The 21,460-nt window shown below is 50.8% G+C and overlaps 22 non-coding genes across 22 annotated transcripts; all 22 read right to left on the reverse strand.

The window, feature by feature from the left end:
• Positions 1-78: 78 nt before the first annotated feature.
• Positions 79-150, reverse strand: trnaq-uug (transfer RNA glutamine (anticodon UUG)). Its single transcript has one exon. It is a non-coding gene; the product is annotated as a tRNA-Gln (tRNA).
• A 318-nt stretch (positions 151-468) lies between these two features.
• trnaq-cug (transfer RNA glutamine (anticodon CUG)) lies at positions 469-540 on the reverse strand. Its single transcript has one exon. It is a non-coding gene; the product is annotated as a tRNA-Gln (tRNA).
• Positions 541-2,095: 1,555 nt separating this feature from the next.
• trnaq-uug (transfer RNA glutamine (anticodon UUG)) lies at positions 2,096-2,167 on the reverse strand. Its single transcript has one exon. It is a non-coding gene; the product is annotated as a tRNA-Gln (tRNA).
• Positions 2,168-2,485: 318 nt separating this feature from the next.
• trnaq-cug (transfer RNA glutamine (anticodon CUG)) lies at positions 2,486-2,557 on the reverse strand. The gene has a single exon. It is a non-coding gene; the product is annotated as a tRNA-Gln (tRNA).
• A 1,555-nt stretch (positions 2,558-4,112) lies between these two features.
• Positions 4,113-4,184, reverse strand: trnaq-uug (transfer RNA glutamine (anticodon UUG)). The gene has a single exon. It is a non-coding gene; the product is annotated as a tRNA-Gln (tRNA).
• Positions 4,185-4,502: 318 nt separating this feature from the next.
• On the reverse strand, positions 4,503-4,574 carry trnaq-cug (transfer RNA glutamine (anticodon CUG)). Its single transcript has one exon. It is a non-coding gene; the product is annotated as a tRNA-Gln (tRNA).
• Positions 4,575-6,129: 1,555 nt separating this feature from the next.
• On the reverse strand, positions 6,130-6,201 carry trnaq-uug (transfer RNA glutamine (anticodon UUG)). Its single transcript has one exon. It is a non-coding gene; the product is annotated as a tRNA-Gln (tRNA).
• A 318-nt stretch (positions 6,202-6,519) lies between these two features.
• trnaq-cug (transfer RNA glutamine (anticodon CUG)) lies at positions 6,520-6,591 on the reverse strand. Its single transcript has one exon. It is a non-coding gene; the product is annotated as a tRNA-Gln (tRNA).
• Positions 6,592-8,146: 1,555 nt separating this feature from the next.
• trnaq-uug (transfer RNA glutamine (anticodon UUG)) lies at positions 8,147-8,218 on the reverse strand. Its single transcript has one exon. It is a non-coding gene; the product is annotated as a tRNA-Gln (tRNA).
• Positions 8,219-8,536: 318 nt separating this feature from the next.
• trnaq-cug (transfer RNA glutamine (anticodon CUG)) lies at positions 8,537-8,608 on the reverse strand. Its single transcript has one exon. It is a non-coding gene; the product is annotated as a tRNA-Gln (tRNA).
• A 1,555-nt stretch (positions 8,609-10,163) lies between these two features.
• trnaq-uug (transfer RNA glutamine (anticodon UUG)) lies at positions 10,164-10,235 on the reverse strand. Its single transcript has one exon. It is a non-coding gene; the product is annotated as a tRNA-Gln (tRNA).
• Positions 10,236-10,553: 318 nt separating this feature from the next.
• trnaq-cug (transfer RNA glutamine (anticodon CUG)) lies at positions 10,554-10,625 on the reverse strand. The gene has a single exon. It is a non-coding gene; the product is annotated as a tRNA-Gln (tRNA).
• A 1,555-nt stretch (positions 10,626-12,180) lies between these two features.
• On the reverse strand, positions 12,181-12,252 carry trnaq-uug (transfer RNA glutamine (anticodon UUG)). The gene has a single exon. It is a non-coding gene; the product is annotated as a tRNA-Gln (tRNA).
• Positions 12,253-12,570: 318 nt separating this feature from the next.
• Positions 12,571-12,642, reverse strand: trnaq-cug (transfer RNA glutamine (anticodon CUG)). Its single transcript has one exon. It is a non-coding gene; the product is annotated as a tRNA-Gln (tRNA).
• A 1,555-nt stretch (positions 12,643-14,197) lies between these two features.
• trnaq-uug (transfer RNA glutamine (anticodon UUG)) lies at positions 14,198-14,269 on the reverse strand. Its single transcript has one exon. It is a non-coding gene; the product is annotated as a tRNA-Gln (tRNA).
• Positions 14,270-14,587: 318 nt separating this feature from the next.
• Positions 14,588-14,659, reverse strand: trnaq-cug (transfer RNA glutamine (anticodon CUG)). Its single transcript has one exon. It is a non-coding gene; the product is annotated as a tRNA-Gln (tRNA).
• A 1,555-nt stretch (positions 14,660-16,214) lies between these two features.
• Positions 16,215-16,286, reverse strand: trnaq-uug (transfer RNA glutamine (anticodon UUG)). The gene has a single exon. It is a non-coding gene; the product is annotated as a tRNA-Gln (tRNA).
• A 318-nt stretch (positions 16,287-16,604) lies between these two features.
• Positions 16,605-16,676, reverse strand: trnaq-cug (transfer RNA glutamine (anticodon CUG)). Its single transcript has one exon. It is a non-coding gene; the product is annotated as a tRNA-Gln (tRNA).
• Positions 16,677-18,231: 1,555 nt separating this feature from the next.
• On the reverse strand, positions 18,232-18,303 carry trnaq-uug (transfer RNA glutamine (anticodon UUG)). Its single transcript has one exon. It is a non-coding gene; the product is annotated as a tRNA-Gln (tRNA).
• Positions 18,304-18,621: 318 nt separating this feature from the next.
• On the reverse strand, positions 18,622-18,693 carry trnaq-cug (transfer RNA glutamine (anticodon CUG)). Its single transcript has one exon. It is a non-coding gene; the product is annotated as a tRNA-Gln (tRNA).
• A 1,555-nt stretch (positions 18,694-20,248) lies between these two features.
• Positions 20,249-20,320, reverse strand: trnaq-uug (transfer RNA glutamine (anticodon UUG)). The gene has a single exon. It is a non-coding gene; the product is annotated as a tRNA-Gln (tRNA).
• A 318-nt stretch (positions 20,321-20,638) lies between these two features.
• trnaq-cug (transfer RNA glutamine (anticodon CUG)) lies at positions 20,639-20,710 on the reverse strand. Its single transcript has one exon. It is a non-coding gene; the product is annotated as a tRNA-Gln (tRNA).
• Between the last annotated feature and the right edge of the window lie 750 nt (positions 20,711-21,460).

Genomic DNA, 21,460 nt, shown 5'->3' on the forward strand with positions numbered 1-21,460 from the left:
GCAGCAGCAGCATTTCAGCTCCATGTGCCGAACGCTTGTGTGTCCCAAATTTAACAGCAGCTGGGACAACAAGAATGCCGGTTCCACCGAGATTTGAACTCGGATCGCTGGATTCAAAGTCCAGAGTGCTCACCATTACACCATGGAACCAAGTGGCTGTCCTGTGCCAGGGCTACAGTCTTTTCTCCAACTCCCCTGGTATTCTCAGTCCCTGCAAGCATCCCTGACTGCACTTGAATGCAATATGTCGTCTGACGGAAAGCAGTGCATCCTTTCAATGGAAGATTTCACCAGCTGCACCGAGTGCAAGAGTGGATCACGTGGCAGGCAGCTGGCATAAGAGTAGCAGTCAGACGGATGGCAATGGAAAGTGATCTGGGCGGAAAATTTTCCTCCTGAATTGGACCTTGTTGTGAAATTGCAGAAGCTGCCCTTTTTGCAAATGGAATCGCGCGGAGTGAGAAAATAAGGTTCCACCGAGATTTGAACTCGGATCGCTGGATTCAGAGCCCAGAGTGCTCACCATTACACCATGGAACCCAGAGGCAACTTTGCCTTTGCAAGTTGTCAATCAGACATAGCTTTCTCTTTTACAAAAGCACAGACGACATCGAACAGAACTGTGGAATGTTTCCTGCGCAGGAAGAGGCCAGACGCAATATCAGCAACCGCTTACATCTGCACAGCAGCCTTGGAGTAAGAAAATATCTGCAAGACACTTTGCAGCACTATCCGACATCATTTGCGGCGAGCCTCTTCAGAAGGATATATTTGCACAGCTGATCAAAAGCTTGATCCAATCCTTTGCTTTGAAAGAGCGCCTCAAACAAGGACAAAGAGCGAGAAAGGCCGTCGCTTTTAAGGAGGCAATTGCAGAGCTTAGCGAACAGGCAGCTGAAGGCACGGCCACCGACGCTATAATCGGGGCAGCCAAAGAGTTCAAGATGGGAGGAGCGCAGAGATTCTGCTAGCTTTGAACAGCTGAATGAGCTTACGGCGATACGCAGGGGCGAGGCGGCAAAGGAATTTTAAACAGGCATGGGAATTCGAAAAATCAGCGGTCGTCAGAGCGGTTGACAATGTCGTTGCGCCAACACAGGGTTGCTGGGTGAGCTGCACTAGGTGCCAATTAGGACCTGGGCAGCAGAGATTTCCATGAGCTCGCATTTACGGAGGGTGCAAACCGGAAGGATGTCCGCCGGCGTTTTGGAATAGTCAAGTCCACAGGTAACAGAGGCACGGATGAAGACGTCAGCAGCGGATCAGCTGAGGCAGGGACTTAGTCGCGTGACGTTGCAGAGGTGCAAGTAGGTGTCCTTGCTGATGGACCAGACGTGCGGGTGGCGGACCGGCTAAGGCTCAAGTGGGACACCGAGCTTTCCAATCGTGTGTCTCAGCGTCAGATAGCGGTCGGGAATGGGGATAAAGTCAATGCCTCGGCAACGGGGTTTGTGACGGGGAGCTGCACTGCAAATGGCCATACCTTGCTGAGCCCTCCAAATAGCAATGCATTTTCACGAGCAAATTGCAAGCACTGGACATTGTAATTTCCAGTCTGCATTCCGGCTTAATCTTTTCTCAGGCACACCTTCAGCTTCCCCACTAGTTGTTCTAAAGGTGTGGATGCTGTGCAACTCGGACAGTCCAGGCTGCAGCTTCTAATGTCACTGCTTGTGTTTGCCATTTCTCAGCACACTCTAGTTTGGCACACTTGCCAGATGATCAGTTTATAAACGTTGCAAGGCAGTGAAGCAAGAAACGATGACATGCACATTTGCTCGAGGGCAAGAAGACAATCGTTGTGACGCCTGCATTTGATGAAACCCTCTTGAATTTGTTGAAGCGCCCCTGCTGAATGCAGATTGCAAAGAAATGCTGTGCTCACGCCATTGTCCTGTGCAGTGCAGGCACTGAGGACACGGAACAAGCTGCAACGTCGCTCTGCTGCAGACGTGGATCAGGCTGATGTTGCAATTGGACATTGAAGCTCAATCCTCTTGATGAAGACAAGAAAGGCGCAGCAGCAGCATTTCAGCTCCATGTGCCGAACGCTTGTGTGTCCCAAATTTAACAGCAGCTGGGACAACAAGAATGCCAGTTCCACCGAGATTTGAACTCGGATCGCTGGATTCAAAGTCCAGAGTGCTCACCATTACACCATGGAACCAAGTGGCTGCCCTGTGCCAGGGCTACAGTCTTTTCTCCAACTCCCCTGGCATTCTCAGTCCCTGCAAGCATCCCTGACTGCACTTGAATGCAATATGTCGTCTGACGGAAAGCAGTGCATCCTTTCAATGGAAGATTTCACCAGCTGCACCGAGTGCAAGAGTGGATCACGTGGCAGGCAGCTGGCATAAGAGTAGCAGTCAGACGGATGGCAATGGAAAGTGATCTGGGCGGAAAATTTTCCTCCTGAATTGGACCTTGTTGTGAAATTGCAGAAGCTGCCCTTTTTGCAAATGGAATCGCGCGGAGTGAGAAAATAAGGTTCCACCGAGATTTGAACTCGGATCGCTGGATTCAGAGCCCAGAGTGCTCACCATTACACCATGGAACCCAGAGGCAACTTTGCCTTTGCAAGTTGTCAATCAGACATAGCTTTCTCTTTTACAAAAGCACAGACGACATCGAACAGAACTGTGGAATGTTTCCTGCGCAGGAAGAGGCCAGACGCAATATCAGCAACCACTTACATCTGCACAGCAGCCTTGGAGTAAGAAAATATCTGCAAGACACTTTGCAGCACTATCCGACATCATTTGCGGCGAGCCTCTTCAGAAGGATATATTTGCACAGCTGATCAAAAGCTTGATCCAATCCTTTGCTTTGAAAGAGCGCCTCAAACAAGGACAAAGAGCGAGAAAGGCCGTCGCTTTTAAGGAGGCAATTGCAGAGCTTAGCGAACAGGCAGCTGAAGGCACGGCCACCGACGCTATAATCGGGGCAGCCAAAGAGTTCAAGATGGGAGGAGCGCAGAGATTCTGCTAGCTTTGAACAGCTGAATGAGCTTACGGCGATACGCAGGGGCGAGGCGGCAAAGGAATTTTAAACAGGCATGGGAATTCGAAAAATCAGCGGTCGTCAGAGCGGTTGACAATGTCGTTGCGCCAACACAGGGTTGCTGGGTGAGCTGCACTAGGTGCCAATTAGGACCTGGGCAGCAGAGATTTCCATGAGCTCGCATTTACGGAGGGTGCAAACCGGAAGGATGTCCGCCGGCGTTTTGGAATAGTCAAGTCCACAGGTAACAGAGGCACGGATGAAGACGTCAGCAGCGGATCAGCTGAGGCAGGGACTTAGTCGCGTGACGTTGCAGAGGTGCAAGTAGGTGTCCTTGCTGATGGACCAGACGTGCGGGTGGCGGACCGGCTAAGGCTCAAGTGGGACACCGAGCTTTCCAATCGTGTGTCTCAGCGTCAGATAGCGGTCGGGAATGGGGATAAAGTCAATGCCTCGGCAACGGGGTTTGTGACGGGGAGCTGCACTGCAAATGGCCATACCTTGCTGAGCCCTCCAAATAGCAATGCATTTTCACGAGCAAATTGCAAGCACTGGACATTGGAATTTCCAGTCTGCATTCCGGCTTAATCTTTTCTCAGGCACACCTTCAGCTTCCCCACTAGTTGTTCTAAAGGTGTGGATGCTGTGCAACTCCGACAGTCCAGGCTGCAGCTTCTAATGTCACTGCTTGTGTTTGCCATTTCTCAGCACACTCTAGTTTGGCACACTTGCCAGATGATCAGTTTATAAACGTTGCAAGGCAGTGAAGCAAGAAACGATGACATGCACATTAGCTCGAGGGCAAGAAGACAATCGTTGTGACGCCTGCATTTGATGAAACCCTCTTGAATTTGTTGAAGCGCCCCTGCTGAATGCAGATTGCAAAGAAATGCTGTGCTCACGCCATTGTCCTGTGCAGTGCAGGCACTGAGGACACGGAACAAGCTGCAACGTCGCTCTGCTGCAGACGTGGATCAGGCTGATGTTGCAATTGGACATTGAAGCTCAATCCTCTTGATGAAGACAAGAAAGGCGCAGCAGCAGCATTTCAGCTCCATGTGCCGAACGCTTGTGTGTCCCAAATTTAACAGCAGCTGGGACAACAAGAATGCCAGTTCCACCGAGATTTGAACTCGGATCGCTGGATTCAAAGTCCAGAGTGCTCACCATTACACCATGGAACCAAGTGGCTGCCCTGTGCCAGGGCTACAGTCTTTTCTCCAACTCCCCTGGCATTCTCAGTCCCTGCAAGCATCCCTGACTGCACTTGAATGCAATATGTCGTCTGACGGAAAGCAGTGCATCCTTTCAATGGAAGATTTCACCAGCTGCACCGAGTGCAAGAGTGGATCACGTGGCAGGCAGCTGGCATAAGAGTAGCAGTCAGACGGATGGCAATGGAAAGTGATCTGGGCGGAAAATTTTCCTCCTGAATTGGACCTTGTTGTGAAATTGCAGAAGCTGCCCTTTTTGCAAATGGAATCGCGCGGAGTGAGAAAATAAGGTTCCACCGAGATTTGAACTCGGATCGCTGGATTCAGAGCCCAGAGTGCTCACCATTACACCATGGAACCCAGAGGCAACTTTGCCTTTGCAAGTTGTCAATCAGACATAGCTTTCTCTTTTACAAAAGCACAGACGACATCGAACAGAACTGTGGAATGTTTCCTGCGCAGGAAGAGGCCAGACGCAATATCAGCAACCGCTTACATCTGCACAGCAGCCTTGGAGTAAGAAAATATCTGCAAGACACTTTGCAGCACTATCCGACATCATTTGCGGCGAGCCTCTTCAGAAGGATATATTTGCACAGCTGATCAAAAGCTTGATCCAATCCTTTGCTTTGAAAGAGCGCCTCAAACAAGGACAAAGAGCGAGAAAGGCCGTCGCTTTTAAGGAGGCAATTGCAGAGCTTAGCGAACAGGCAGCTGAAGGCACGGCCACCGACGCTATAATCGGGGCAGCCAAAGAGTTCAAGATGGGAGGAGCGCAGAGATTCTGCTAGCTTTGAACAGCTGAATGAGCTTACGGCGATACGCAGGGGCGAGGCGGCAAAGGAATTTTAAACAGGCATGGGAATTCGAAAAATCAGCGGTCGTCAGAGCGGTTGACAATGTCGTTGCGCCAACACAGGGTTGCTGGGTGAGCTGCACTAGGTGCCAATTAGGACCTGGGCAGCAGAGATTTCCATGAGCTCGCATTTACGGAGGGTGCAAACCGGAAGGATGTCCGCCGGCGTTTTGGAATAGTCAAGTCCACAGGTAACAGAGGCACGGATGAAGACGTCAGCAGCGGATCAGCTGAGGCAGGGACTTAGTCGCGTGACGTTGCAGAGGTGCAAGTAGGTGTCCTTGCTGATGGACCAGACGTGCGGGTGGCGGACCGGCTAAGGCTCAAGTGGGACACCGAGCTTTCCAATCGTGTGTCTCAGCGTCAGATAGCGGTCGGGAATGGGGATAAAGTCAATGCCTCGGCAACGGGGTTTGTGACGAGGAGCTGCACTGCAAATGGCCATACCTTGCTGAGCCCTCCAAATAGCAATGCATTTTCACGAGCAAATTGCAAGCACTGGACATTGTAATTTCCAGTCTGCATTCCGGCTTAATCTTTTCTCAGGCACACCTTCAGCTTCCCCACTAGTTGTTCTAAAGGTGTGGATGCTGTGCAACTCGGACAGTCCAGGCTGCAGCTTCTAATGTCACTGCTTGTGTTTGCCATTTCTCAGCACACTCTAGTTTGGCACACTTGCCAGATGATCAGTTTATAAACGTTGCAAGGCAGTGAAGCAAGAAACGATGACATGCACATTTGCTCGAGGGCAAGAAGACAATCGTTGTGACGCCTGCATTTGATGAAACCCTCTTGAATTTGTTGAAGCGCCCCTGCTGAATGCAGATTGCAAAGAAATGCTGTGCTCACGCCATTGTCCTGTGCAGTGCAGGCACTGAGGACACGGAACAAGCTGCAACGTCGCTCTGCTGCAGACGTGGATCAGGCTGATGTTGCAATTGGACATTGAAGCTCAATCCTCTTGATGAAGACAAGAAAGGCGCAGCAGCAGCATTTCAGCTCCATGTGCCGAACGCTTGTGTGTCCCAAATTTAACAGCAGCTGGGACAACAAGAATGCCGGTTCCACCGAGATTTGAACTCGGATCGCTGGATTCAAAGTCCAGAGTGCTCACCATTACACCATGGAACCAAGTGGCTGTCCTGTGCCAGGGCTACAGTCTTTTCTCCAACTCCCCTGGCATTCTCAGTCCCTGCAAGCATCCCTGACTGCACTTGAATGCAATATGTCGTCTGACGGAAAGCAGTGCATCCTTTCAATGGAAGATTTCACCAGCTGCACCGAGTGCAAGAGTGGATCACGTGGCAGGCAGCTGGCATAAGAGTAGCAGTCAGACGGATGGCAATGGAAAGTGATCTGGGCGGAAAATTTTCCTCCTGAATTGGACCTTGTTGTGAAATTGCAGAAGCTGCCCTTTTTGCAAATGGAATCGCGCGGAGTGAGAAAATAAGGTTCCACCGAGATTTGAACTCGGATCGCTGGATTCAGAGCCCAGAGTGCTCACCATTACACCATGGAACCCAGAGGCAACTTTGCCTTTGCAAGTTGTCAATCAGACATAGCTTTCTCTTTTACAAAAGCACAGACGACATCGAACAGAACTGTGGAATGTTTCCTGCGCAGGAAGAGGCCAGACGCAATATCAGCAACCACTTACATCTGCACAGCAGCCTTGGAGTAAGAAAATATCTGCAAGACACTTTGCAGCACTATCCGACATCATTTGCGGCGAGCCTCTTCAGAAGGATATATTTGCACAGCTGATCAAAAGCTTGATCCAATCCTTTGCTTTGAAAGAGCGCCTCAAACAAGGACAAAGAGCGAGAAAGGCCGTCGCTTTTAAGGAGGCAATTGCAGAGCTTAGCGAACAGGCAGCTGAAGGCACGGCCACCGACGCTATAATCGGGGCAGCCAAAGAGTTCAAGATGGGAGGAGCGCAGAGATTCTGCTAGCTTTGAACAGCTGAATGAGCTTACGGCGATACGCAGGGGCGAGGCGGCAAAGGAATTTTAAACAGGCATGGGAATTCGAAAAATCAGCGGTCGTCAGAGCGGTTGACAATGTCGTTGCGCCAACACAGGGTTGCTGGGTGAGCTGCACTAGGTGCCAATTAGGACCTGGGCAGCAGAGATTTCCATGAGCTCGCATTTACGGAGGGTGCAAACCGGAAGGATGTCCGCCGGCGTTTTGGAATAGTCAAGTCCACAGGTAACAGAGGCACGGATGAAGACGTCAGCAGCGGATCAGCTGAGGCAGGGACTTAGTCGCGTGACGTTGCAGAGGTGCAAGTAGGTGTCCTTGCTGATGGACCAGACGTGCGGGTGGCGGACCGGCTAAGGCTCAAGTGGGACACCGAGCTTTCCAATCGTGTGTCTCAGCGTCAGATAGCGGTCGGGAATGGGGATAAAGTCAATGCCTCGGCAACGGGGTTTGTGACGGGGAGCTGCACTGCAAATGGCCATACCTTGCTGAGCCCTCCAAATAGCAATGCATTTTCACGAGCAAATTGCAAGCACTGGACATTGGAATTTCCAGTCTGCATTCCGGCTTAATCTTTTCTCAGGCACACCTTCAGCTTCCCCACTAGTTGTTCTAAAGGTGTGGATGCTGTGCAACTCGGACAGTCCAGGCTGCAGCTTCTAATGTCACTGCTTGTGTTTGCCATTTCTCAGCACACTCTAGTTTGGCACACTTGCCAGATGATCAGTTTATAAACGTTGCAAGGCAGTGAAGCAAGAAACGATGACATGCACATTAGCTCGAGGGCAAGAAGACAATCGTTGTGACGCCTGCATTTGATGAAACCCTCTTGAATTTGTTGAAGCGCCCCTGCTGAATGCAGATTGCAAAGAAATGCTGTGCTCACGCCATTGTCCTGTGCAGTGCAGGCACTGAGGACACGGAACAAGCTGCAACGTCGCTCTGCTGCAGACGTGGATCAGGCTGATGTTGCAATTGGACATTGAAGCTCAATCCTCTTGATGAAGACAAGAAAGGCGCAGCAGCAGCATTTCAGCTCCATGTGCCGAACGCTTGTGTGTCCCAAATTTAACAGCAGCTGGGACAACAAGAATGCCGGTTCCACCGAGATTTGAACTCGGATCGCTGGATTCAAAGTCCAGAGTGCTCACCATTACACCATGGAACCAAGTGGCTGTCCTGTGCCAGGGCTACAGTCTTTTCTCCAACTCCCCTGGCATTCTCAGTCCCTGCAAGCATCCCTGACTGCACTTGAATGCAATATGTCGTCTGACGGAAAGCAGTGCATCCTTTCAATGGAAGATTTCACCAGCTGCACCGAGTGCAAGAGTGGATCACGTGGCAGGCAGCTGGCATAAGAGTAGCAGTCAGACGGATGGCAATGGAAAGTGATCTGGGCGGAAAATTTTCCTCCTGAATTGGACCTTGTTGTGAAATTGCAGAAGCTGCCCTTTTTGCAAATGGAATCGCGCGGAGTGAGAAAATAAGGTTCCACCGAGATTTGAACTCGGATCGCTGGATTCAGAGCCCAGAGTGCTCACCATTACACCATGGAACCCAGAGGCAACTTTGCCTTTGCAAGTTGTCAATCAGACATAGCTTTCTCTTTTACAAAAGCACAGACGACATCGAACAGAACTGTGGAATGTTTCCTGCGCAGGAAGAGGCCAGACGCAATATCAGCAACCACTTACATCTGCACAGCAGCCTTGGAGTAAGAAAATATCTGCAAGACACTTTGCAGCACTATCCGACATCATTTGCGGCGAGCCTCTTCAGAAGGATATATTTGCACAGCTGATCAAAAGCTTGATCCAATCCTTTGCTTTGAAAGAGCGCCTCAAACAAGGACAAAGAGCGAGAAAGGCCGTCGCTTTTAAGGAGGCAATTGCAGAGCTTAGCGAACAGGCAGCTGAAGGCACGGCCACCGACGCTATAATCGGGGCAGCCAAAGAGTTCAAGATGGGAGGAGCGCAGAGATTCTGCTAGCTTTGAACAGCTGAATGAGCTTACGGCGATACGCAGGGGCGAGGCGGCAAAGGAATTTTAAACAGGCATGGGAATTCGAAAAATCAGCGGTCGTCAGAGCGGTTGACAATGTCGTTGCGCCAACACAGGGTTGCTGGGTGAGCTGCACTAGGTGCCAATTAGGACCTGGGCAGCAGAGATTTCCATGAGCTCGCATTTACGGAGGGTGCAAACCGGAAGGATGTCCGCCGGCGTTTTGGAATAGTCAAGTCCACAGGTAACAGAGGCACGGATGAAGACGTCAGCAGCGGATCAGCTGAGGCAGGGACTTAGTCGCGTGACGTTGCAGAGGTGCAAGTAGGTGTCCTTGCTGATGGACCAGACGTGCGGGTGGCGGACCGGCTAAGGCTCAAGTGGGACACCGAGCTTTCCAATCGTGTGTCTCAGCGTCAGATAGCGGTCGGGAATGGGGATAAAGTCAATGCCTCGGCAACGGGGTTTGTGACGGGGAGCTGCACTGCAAATGGCCATACCTTGCTGAGCCCTCCAAATAGCAATGCATTTTCACGAGCAAATTGCAAGCACTGGACATTGGAATTTCCAGTCTGCATTCCGGCTTAATCTTTTCTCAGGCACACCTTCAGCTTCCCCACTAGTTGTTCTAAAGGTGTGGATGCTGTGCAACTCGGACAGTCCAGGCTGCAGCTTCTAATGTCACTGCTTGTGTTTGCCATTTCTCAGCACACTCTAGTTTGGCACACTTGCCAGATGATCAGTTTATAAACGTTGCAAGGCAGTGAAGCAAGAAACGATGACATGCACATTAGCTCGAGGGCAAGAAGACAATCGTTGTGACGCCTGCATTTGATGAAACCCTCTTGAATTTGTTGAAGCGCCCCTGCTGAATGCAGATTGCAAAGAAATGCTGTGCTCACGCCATTGTCCTGTGCAGTGCAGGCACTGAGGACACGGAACAAGCTGCAACGTCGCTCTGCTGCAGACGTGGATCAGGCTGATGTTGCAATTGGACATTGAAGCTCAATCCTCTTGATGAAGACAAGAAAGGCGCAGCAGCAGCATTTCAGCTCCATGTGCCGAACGCTTGTGTGTCCCAAATTTAACAGCAGCTGGGACAACAAGAATGCCGGTTCCACCGAGATTTGAACTCGGATCGCTGGATTCAAAGTCCAGAGTGCTCACCATTACACCATGGAACCAAGTGGCTGTCCTGTGCCAGGGCTACAGTCTTTTCTCCAACTCCCCTGGCATTCTCAGTCCCTGCAAGCATCCCTGACTGCACTTGAATGCAATATGTCGTCTGACGGAAAGCAGTGCATCCTTTCAATGGAAGATTTCACCAGCTGCACCGAGTGCAAGAGTGGATCACGTGGCAGGCAGCTGGCATAAGAGTAGCAGTCAGACGGATGGCAATGGAAAGTGATCTGGGCGGAAAATTTTCCTCCTGAATTGGACCTTGTTGTGAAATTGCAGAAGCTGCCCTTTTTGCAAATGGAATCGCGCGGAGTGAGAAAATAAGGTTCCACCGAGATTTGAACTCGGATCGCTGGATTCAGAGCCCAGAGTGCTCACCATTACACCATGGAACCCAGAGGCAACTTTGCCTTTGCAAGTTGTCAATCAGACATAGCTTTCTCTTTTACAAAAGCACAGACGACATCGAACAGAACTGTGGAATGTTTCCTGCGCAGGAAGAGGCCAGACGCAATATCAGCAACCACTTACATCTGCACAGCAGCCTTGGAGTAAGAAAATATCTGCAAGACACTTTGCAGCACTATCCGACATCATTTGCGGCGAGCCTCTTCAGAAGGATATATTTGCACAGCTGATCAAAAGCTTGATCCAATCCTTTGCTTTGAAAGAGCGCCTCAAACAAGGACAAAGAGCGAGAAAGGCCGTCGCTTTTAAGGAGGCAATTGCAGAGCTTAGCGAACAGGCAGCTGAAGGCACGGCCACCGACGCTATAATCGGGGCAGCCAAAGAGTTCAAGATGGGAGGAGCGCAGAGATTCTGCTAGCTTTGAACAGCTGAATGAGCTTACGGCGATACGCAGGGGCGAGGCGGCAAAGGAATTTTAAACAGGCATGGGAATTCGAAAAATCAGCGGTCGTCAGAGCGGTTGACAATGTCGTTGCGCCAACACAGGGTTGCTGGGTGAGCTGCACTAGGTGCCAATTAGGACCTGGGCAGCAGAGATTTCCATGAGCTCGCATTTACGGAGGGTGCAAACCGGAAGGATGTCCGCCGGCGTTTTGGAATAGTCAAGTCCACAGGTAACAGAGGCACGGATGAAGACGTCAGCAGCGGATCAGCTGAGGCAGGGACTTAGTCGCGTGACGTTGCAGAGGTGCAAGTAGGTGTCCTTGCTGATGGACCAGACGTGCGGGTGGCGGACCGGCTAAGGCTCAAGTGGGACACCGAGCTTTCCAATCGTGTGTCTCAGCGTCAGATAGCGGTCGGGAATGGGGATAAAGTCAATGCCTCGGCAACGGGGTTTGTGACGGGGAGCTGCACTGCAAATGGCCATACCTTGCTGAGCCCTCCAAATAGCAATGCATTTTCACGAGCAAATTGCAAGCACTGGACATTGGAATTTCCAGTCTGCATTCCGGCTTAATCTTTTCTCAGGCACACCTTCAGCTTCCCCACTAGTTGTTCTAAAGGTGTGGATGCTGTGCAACTCGGACAGTCCAGGCTGCAGCTTCTAATGTCACTGCTTGTGTTTGCCATTTCTCAGCACACTCTAGTTTGGCACACTTGCCAGATGATCAGTTTATAAACGTTGCAAGGCAGTGAAGCAAGAAACGATGACATGCACATTAGCTCGAGGGCAAGAAGACAATCGTTGTGACGCCTGCATTTGATGAAACCCTCTTGAATTTGTTGAAGCGCCCCTGCTGAATGCAGATTGCAAAGAAATGCTGTGCTCACGCCATTGTCCTGTGCAGTGCAGGCACTGAGGACACGGAACAAGCTGCAACGTCGCTCTGCTGCAGACGTGGATCAGGCTGATGTTGCAATTGGACATTGAAGCTCAATCCTCTTGATGAAGACAAGAAAGGCGCAGCAGCAGCATTTCAGCTCCATGTGCCGAACGCTTGTGTGTCCCAAATTTAACAGCAGCTGGGACAACAAGAATGCCGGTTCCACCGAGATTTGAACTCGGATCGCTGGATTCAAAGTCCAGAGTGCTCACCATTACACCATGGAACCAAGTGGCTGTCCTGTGCCAGGGCTACAGTCTTTTCTCCAACTCCCCTGGCATTCTCAGTCCCTGCAAGCATCCCTGACTGCACTTGAATGCAATATGTCGTCTGACGGAAAGCAGTGCATCCTTTCAATGGAAGATTTCACCAGCTGCACCGAGTGCAAGAGTGGATCACGTGGCAGGCAGCTGGCATAAGAGTAGCAGTCAGACGGATGGCAATGGAAAGTGATCTGGGCGGAAAATTTTCCTCCTGAATTGGACCTTGTTGTGAAATTGCAGAAGCTGCCCTTTTTGCAAATGGAATCGCGCGGAGTGAGAAAATAAGGTTCCACCGAGATTTGAACTCGGATCGCTGGATTCAGAGCCCAGAGTGCTCACCATTACACCATGGAACCCAGAGGCAACTTTGCCTTTGCAAGTTGTCAATCAGACATAGCTTTCTCTTTTACAAAAGCACAGACGACATCGAACAGAACTGTGGAATGTTTCCTGCGCAGGAAGAGGCCAGACGCAATATCAGCAACCACTTACATCTGCACAGCAGCCTTGGAGTAAGAAAATATCTGCAAGACACTTTGCAGCACTATCCGACATCATTTGCGGCGAGCCTCTTCAGAAGGATATATTTGCACAGCTGATCAAAAGCTTGATCCAATCCTTTGCTTTGAAAGAGCGCCTCAAACAAGGACAAAGAGCGAGAAAGGCCGTCGCTTTTAAGGAGGCAATTGCAGAGCTTAGCGAACAGGCAGCTGAAGGCACGGCCACCGACGCTATAATCGGGGCAGCCAAAGAGTTCAAGATGGGAGGAGCGCAGAGATTCTGCTAGCTTTGAACAGCTGAATGAGCTTACGGCGATACGCAGGGGCGAGGCGGCAAAGGAATTTTAAACAGGCATGGGAATTCGAAAAATCAGCGGTCGTCAGAGCGGTTGACAATGTCGTTGCGCCAACACAGGGTTGCTGGGTGAGCTGCACTAGGTGCCAATTAGGACCTGGGCAGCAGAGATTTCCATGAGCTCGCATTTACGGAGGGTGCAAACCGGAAGGATGTCCGCCGGCGTTTTGGAATAGTCAAGTCCACAGGTAACAGAGGCACGGATGAAGACGTCAGCAGCGGATCAGCTGAGGCAGGGACTTAGTCGCGTGACGTTGCAGAGGTGCAAGTAGGTGTCCTTGCTGATGGACCAGACGTGCGGGTGGCGGACCGGCTAAGGCTCAAGTGGGACACCGAGCTTTCCAATCGTGTGTCTCAGCGTCAGATAGCGGTCGGGAATGGGGATAAAGTCAATGCCTCGGCAACGGGGTTTGTGACGGGGAGCTGCACTGCAAATGGCCATACCTTGCTGAGCCCTCCAAATAGCAATGCATTTTCACGAGCAAATTGCAAGCACTGGACATTGGAATTTCCAGTCTGCATTCCGGCTTAATCTTTTCTCAGGCACACCTTCAGCTTCCCCACTAGTTGTTCTAAAGGTGTGGATGCTGTGCAACTCGGACAGTCCAGGCTGCAGCTTCTAATGTCACTGCTTGTGTTTGCCATTTCTCAGCACACTCTAGTTTGGCACACTTGCCAGATGATCAGTTTATAAACGTTGCAAGGCAGTGAAGCAAGAAACGATGACATGCACATTAGCTCGAGGGCAAGAAGACAATCGTTGTGACGCCTGCATTTGATGAAACCCTCTTGAATTTGTTGAAGCGCCCCTGCTGAATGCAGATTGCAAAGAAATGCTGTGCTCACGCCATTGTCCTGTGCAGTGCAGGCACTGAGGACACGGAACAAGCTGCAACGTCGCTCTGCTGCAGACGTGGATCAGGCTGATGTTGCAATTGGACATTGAAGCTCAATCCTCTTGATGAAGACAAGAAAGGCGCAGCAGCAGCATTTCAGCTCCATGTGCCGAACGCTTGTGTGTCCCAAATTTAACAGCAGCTGGGACAACAAGAATGCCGGTTCCACCGAGATTTGAACTCGGATCGCTGGATTCAAAGTCCAGAGTGCTCACCATTACACCATGGAACCAAGTGGCTGTCCTGTGCCAGGGCTACAGTCTTTTCTCCAACTCCCCTGGCATTCTCAGTCCCTGCAAGCATCCCTGACTGCACTTGAATGCAATATGTCGTCTGACGGAAAGCAGTGCATCCTTTCAATGGAAGATTTCACCAGCTGCACCGAGTGCAAGAGTGGATCACGTGGCAGGCAGCTGGCATAAGAGTAGCAGTCAGACGGATGGCAATGGAAAGTGATCTGGGCGGAAAATTTTCCTCCTGAATTGGACCTTGTTGTGAAATTGCAGAAGCTGCCCTTTTTGCAAATGGAATCGCGCGGAGTGAGAAAATAAGGTTCCACCGAGATTTGAACTCGGATCGCTGGATTCAGAGCCCAGAGTGCTCACCATTACACCATGGAACCCAGAGGCAACTTTGCCTTTGCAAGTTGTCAATCAGACATAGCTTTCTCTTTTACAAAAGCACAGACGACATCGAACAGAACTGTGGAATGTTTCCTGCGCAGGAAGAGGCCAGACGCAATATCAGCAACCACTTACATCTGCACAGCAGCCTTGGAGTAAGAAAATATCTGCAAGACACTTTGCAGCACTATCCGACATCATTTGCGGCGAGCCTCTTCAGAAGGATATATTTGCACAGCTGATCAAAAGCTTGATCCAATCCTTTGCTTTGAAAGAGCGCCTCAAACAAGGACAAAGAGCGAGAAAGGCCGTCGCTTTTAAGGAGGCAATTGCAGAGCTTAGCGAACAGGCAGCTGAAGGCACGGCCACCGACGCTATAATCGGGGCAGCCAAAGAGTTCAAGATGGGAGGAGCGCAGAGATTCTGCTAGCTTTGAACAGCTGAATGAGCTTACGGCGATACGCAGGGGCGAGGCGGCAAAGGAATTTTAAACAGGCATGGGAATTCGAAAAATCAGCGGTCGTCAGAGCGGTTGACAATGTCGTTGCGCCAACACAGGGTTGCTGGGTGAGCTGCACTAGGTGCCAATTAGGACCTGGGCAGCAGAGATTTCCATGAGCTCGCATTTACGGAGGGTGCAAACCGGAAGGATGTCCGCCGGCGTTTTGGAATAGTCAAGTCCACAGGTAACAGAGGCACGGATGAAGACGTCAGCAGCGGATCAGCTGAGGCAGGGACTTAGTCGCGTGACGTTGCAGAGGTGCAAGTAGGTGTCCTTGCTGATGGACCAGACGTGCGGGTGGCGGACCGGCTAAGGCTCAAGTGGGACACCGAGCTTTCCAATCGTGTGTCTCAGCGTCAGATAGCGGTCGGGAATGGGGATAAAGTCAATGCCTCGGCAACGGGGTTTGTGACGGGGAGCTGCACTGCAAATGGCCATACCTTGCTGAGCCCTCCAAATAGCAATGCATTTTCACGAGCAAATTGCAAGCACTGGACATTGGAATTTCCAGTCTGCATTCCGGCTTAATCTTTTCTCAGGCACACCTTCAGCTTCCCCACTAGTTGTTCTAAAGGTGTGGATGCTGTGCAACTCGGACAGTCCAGGCTGCAGCTTCTAATGTCACTGCTTGTGTTTGCCATTTCTCAGCACACTCTAGTTTGGCACACTTGCCAGATGATCAGTTTATAAACGTTGCAAGGCAGTGAAGCAAGAAACGATGACATGCACATTAGCTCGAGGGCAAGAAGACAATCGTTGTGACGCCTGCATTTGATGAAACCCTCTTGAATTTGTTGAAGCGCCCCTGCTGAATGCAGATTGCAAAGAAATGCTGTGCTCACGCCATTGTCCTGTGCAGTGCAGGCACTGAGGACACGGAACAAGCTGCAACGTCGCTCTGCTGCAGACGTGGATCAGGCTGATGTTGCAATTGGACATTGAAGCTCAATCCTCTTGATGAAGACAAGAAAGGCGCAGCAGCAGCATTTCAGCTCCATGTGCCGAACGCTTGTGTGTCCCAAATTTAACAGCAGCTGGGACAACAAGAATGCCGGTTCCACCGAGATTTGAACTCGGATCGCTGGATTCAAAGTCCAGAGTGCTCACCATTACACCATGGAACCAAGTGGCTGTCCTGTGCCAGGGCTACAGTCTTTTCTCCAACTCCCCTGGCATTCTCAGTCCCTGCAAGCATCCCTGACTGCACTTGAATGCAATATGTCGTCTGACGGAAAGCAGTGCATCCTTTCAATGGAAGATTTCACCAGCTGCACCGAGTGCAAGAGTGGATCACGTGGCAGGCAGCTGGCATAAGAGTAGCAGTCAGACGGATGGCAATGGAAAGTGATCTGGGCGGAAAATTTTCCTCCTGAATTGGACCTTGTTGTGAAATTGCAGAAGCTGCCCTTTTTGCAAATGGAATCGCGCGGAGTGAGAAAATAAGGTTCCACCGAGATTTGAACTCGGATCGCTGGATTCAGAGCCCAGAGTGCTCACCATTACACCATGGAACCCAGAGGCAACTTTGCCTTTGCAAGTTGTCAATCAGACATAGCTTTCTCTTTTACAAAAGCACAGACGACATCGAACAGAACTGTGGAATGTTTCCTGCGCAGGAAGAGGCCAGACGCAATATCAGCAACCACTTACATCTGCACAGCAGCCTTGGAGTAAGAAAATATCTGCAAGACACTTTGCAGCACTATCCGACATCATTTGCGGCGAGCCTCTTCAGAAGGATATATTTGCACAGCTGATCAAAAGCTTGATCCAATCCTTTGCTTTGAAAGAGCGCCTCAAACAAGGACAAAGAGCGAGAAAGGCCGTCGCTTTTAAGGAGGCAATTGCAGAGCTTAGCGAACAGGCAGCTGAAGGCACGGCCACCGACGCTATAATCGGGGCAGCCAAAGAGTTCAAGATGGGAGGAGCGCAGAGATTCTGCTAGCTTTGAACAGCTGAATGAGCTTACGGCGATACGCAGGGGCGAGGCGGCAAAGGAATTTTAAACAGGCATGGGAATTCGAAAAATCAGCGGTCGTCAGAGCGGTTGACAATGTCGTTGCGCCAACACAGGGTTGCTGGGTGAGCTGCACTAGGTGCCAATTAGGACCTGGGCAGCAGAGATTTCCATGAGCTCGCATTTACGGAGGGTGCAAACCGGAAGGATGTCCGCCGGCGTTTTGGAATAGTCAAGTCCACAGGTAACAGAGGCACGGATGAAGACGTCAGCAGCGGATCAGCTGAGGCAGGGACTTAGTCGCGTGACGTTGCAGAGGTGCAAGTAGGTGTCCTTGCTGATGGACCAGACGTGCGGGTGGCGGACCGGCTAAGGCTCAAGTGGGACACCGAGCTTTCCAATCGTGTGTCTCAGCGTCAGATAGCGGTCGGGAATGGGGATAAAGTCAATGCCTCGGCAACGGGGTTTGTGACGGGGAGCTGCACTGCAAATGGCCATACCTTGCTGAGCCCTCCAAATAGCAATGCATTTTCACGAGCAAATTGCAAGCACTGGACATTGGAATTTCCAGTCTGCATTCCGGCTTAATCTTTTCTCAGGCACACCTTCAGCTTCCCCACTAGTTGTTCTAAAGGTGTGGATGCTGTGCAACTCGGACAGTCCAGGCTGCAGCTTCTAATGTCACTGCTTGTGTTTGCCATTTCTCAGCACACTCTAGTTTGGCACACTTGCCAGATGATCAGTTTATAAACGTTGCAAGGCAGTGAAGCAAGAAACGATGACATGCACATTAGCTCGAGGGCAAGAAGACAATCGTTGTGACGCCTGCATTTGATGAAACCCTCTTGAATTTGTTGAAGCGCCCCTGCTGAATGCAGATTGCAAAGAAATGCTGTGCTCACGCCATTGTCCTGTGCAGTGCAGGCACTGAGGACACGGAACAAGCTGCAACGTCGCTCTGCTGCAGACGTGGATCAGGCTGATGTTGCAATTGGACATTGAAGCTCAATCCTCTTGATGAAGACAAGAAAGGCGCAGCAGCAGCATTTCAGCTCCATGTGCCGAACGCTTGTGTGTCCCAAATTTAACAGCAGCTGGGACAACAAGAATGCCGGTTCCACCGAGATTTGAACTCGGATCGCTGGATTCAAAGTCCAGAGTGCTCACCATTACACCATGGAACCAAGTGGCTGTCCTGTGCCAGGGCTACAGTCTTTTCTCCAACTCCCCTGGCATTCTCAGTCCCTGCAAGCATCCCTGACTGCACTTGAATGCAATATGTCGTCTGACGGAAAGCAGTGCATCCTTTCAATGGAAGATTTCACCAGCTGCACCGAGTGCAAGAGTGGATCACGTGGCAGGCAGCTGGCATAAGAGTAGCAGTCAGACGGATGGCAATGGAAAGTGATCTGGGCGGAAAATTTTCCTCCTGAATTGGACCTTGTTGTGAAATTGCAGAAGCTGCCCTTTTTGCAAATGGAATCGCGCGGAGTGAGAAAATAAGGTTCCACCGAGATTTGAACTCGGATCGCTGGATTCAGAGCCCAGAGTGCTCACCATTACACCATGGAACCCAGAGGCAACTTTGCCTTTGCAAGTTGTCAATCAGACATAGCTTTCTCTTTTACAAAAGCACAGACGACATCGAACAGAACTGTGGAATGTTTCCTGCGCAGGAAGAGGCCAGACGCAATATCAGCAACCACTTACATCTGCACAGCAGCCTTGGAGTAAGAAAATATCTGCAAGACACTTTGCAGCACTATCCGACATCATTTGCGGCGAGCCTCTTCAGAAGGATATATTTGCACAGCTGATCAAAAGCTTGATCCAATCCTTTGCTTTGAAAGAGCGCCTCAAACAAGGACAAAGAGCGAGAAAGGCCGTCGCTTTTAAGGAGGCAATTGCAGAGCTTAGCGAACAGGCAGCTGAAGGCACGGCCACCGACGCTATAATCGGGGCAGCCAAAGAGTTCAAGATGGGAGGAGCGCAGAGATTCTGCTAGCTTTGAACAGCTGAATGAGCTTACGGCGATACGCAGGGGCGAGGCGGCAAAGGAATTTTAAACAGGCATGGGAATTCGAAAAATCAGCGGTCGTCAGAGCGGTTGACAATGTCGTTGCGCCAACACAGGGTTGCTGGGTGAGCTGCACTAGGTGCCAATTAGGACCTGGGCAGCAGAGATTTCCATGAGCTCGCATTTACGGAGGGTGCAAACCGGAAGGATGTCCGCCGGCGTTTTGGAATAGTCAAGTCCACAGGTAACAGAGGCACGGATGAAGACGTCAGCAGCGGATCAGCTGAGGCAGGGACTTAGTCGCGTGACGTTGCAGAGGTGCAAGTAGGTGTCCTTGCTGATGGACCAGACGTGCGGGTGGCGGACCGGCTAAGGCTCAAGTGGGACACCGAGCTTTCCAATCGTGTGTCTCAGCGTCAGATAGCGGTCGGGAATGGGGATAAAGTCAATGCCTCGGCAACGGGGTTTGTGACGGGGAGCTGCACTGCAAATGGCCATACCTTGCTGAGCCCTCCAAATAGCAATGCATTTTCACGAGCAAATTGCAAGCACTGGACATTGGAATTTCCAGTCTGCATTCCGGCTTAATCTTTTCTCAGGCACACCTTCAGCTTCCCCACTAGTTGTTCTAAAGGTGTGGATGCTGTGCAACTCGGACAGTCCAGGCTGCAGCTTCTAATGTCACTGCTTGTGTTTGCCATTTCTCAGCACACTCTAGTTTGGCACACTTGCCAGATGATCAGTTTATAAACGTTGCAAGGCAGTGAAGCAAGAAACGATGACATGCACATTAGCTCGAGGGCAAGAAGACAATCGTTGTGACGCCTGCATTTGATGAAACCCTCTTGAATTTGTTGAAGCGCCCCTGCTGAATGCAGATTGCAAAGAAATGCTGTGCTCACGCCATTGTCCTGTGCAGTGCAGGCACTGAGGACACGGAACAAGCTGCAACGTCGCTCTGCTGCAGACGTGGATCAGGCTGATGTTGCAATTGGACATTGAAGCTCAATCCTCTTGATGAAGACAAGAAAGGCGCAGCAGCAGCATTTCAGCTCCATGTGCCGAACGCTTGTGTGTCCCAAATTTAACAGCAGCTGGGACAACAAGAATGCCGGTTCCACCGAGATTTGAACTCGGATCGCTGGATTCAAAGTCCAGAGTGCTCACCATTACACCATGGAACCAAGTGGCTGTCCTGTGCCAGGGCTACAGTCTTTTCTCCAACTCCCCTGGCATTCTCAGTCCCTGCAAGCATCCCTGACTGCACTTGAATGCAATATGTCGTCTGACGGAAAGCAGTGCATCCTTTCAATGGAAGATTTCACCAGCTGCACCGAGTGCAAGAGTGGATCACGTGGCAGGCAGCTGGCATAAGAGTAGCAGTCAGACGGATGGCAATGGAAAGTGATCTGGGCGGAAAATTTTCCTCCTGAATTGGACCTTGTTGTGAAATTGCAGAAGCTGCCCTTTTTGCAAATGGAATCGCGCGGAGTGAGAAAATAAGGTTCCACCGAGATTTGAACTCGGATCGCTGGATTCAGAGCCCAGACTGCTCACCATTACACCATGGAACCCAGAGGCAACTTTGCCTTTGCAAGTTGTCAATCAGACATAGCTTTCTCTTTTACAAAAGCACAGACGACATCGAACAGAACTGTGGAATGTTTCCTGCGCAGGAAGAGGCCAGACGCAATATCAGCAACCACTTACATCTGCACAGCAGCCTTGGAGTAAGAAAATATCTGCAAGACACTTTGCAGCACTATCCGACATCATTTGCGGCGAGCCTCTTCAGAAGGATATATTTGCACAGCTGATCAAAAGCTTGATCCAATCCTTTGCTTTGAAAGAGCGCCTCAAACAAGGACAAAGAGCGAGAAAGGCCGTCGCTTTTAAGGAGGCAATTGCAGAGCTTAGCGAACAGGCAGCTGAAGGCACGGCCACCGACGCTATAATCGGGGCAGCCAAAGAGTTCAAGATGGGAGGAGCGCAGAGATTCTGCTAGCTTTGAACAGCTGAATGAGCTTACGGCGATACGCAGGGGCGAGGCGGCAAAGGAATTTTAAACAGGCATGGGAATTCGAAAAATCAGCGGTCGTCAGAGCGGTTGACAATGTCGTTGCGCCAACACAGGGTTGCTGGGTGAGCTGCACTAGGTGCCAATTAGGACCTGGGCAGCAGAGATTTCCATGAGCTCGCATTTACGGAGGGTGCAAACCGGAAGGATGTCCGCCGGCGTTTTGGAATAGTCAAGTCCACAGGTAACAGAGGCACGGATGAAGACGTCAGCAGCGGATCAGCTGAGGCAGGGACTTAGTCGCGTG

This window comes from Heterodontus francisci, unplaced genomic scaffold (genome assembly GCF_036365525.1).
Source record: "Heterodontus francisci isolate sHetFra1 unplaced genomic scaffold, sHetFra1.hap1 HAP1_SCAFFOLD_1961, whole genome shotgun sequence".
In the NCBI taxonomy this organism is placed as follows: domain Eukaryota; kingdom Metazoa; phylum Chordata; class Chondrichthyes; order Heterodontiformes; family Heterodontidae; genus Heterodontus; species Heterodontus francisci.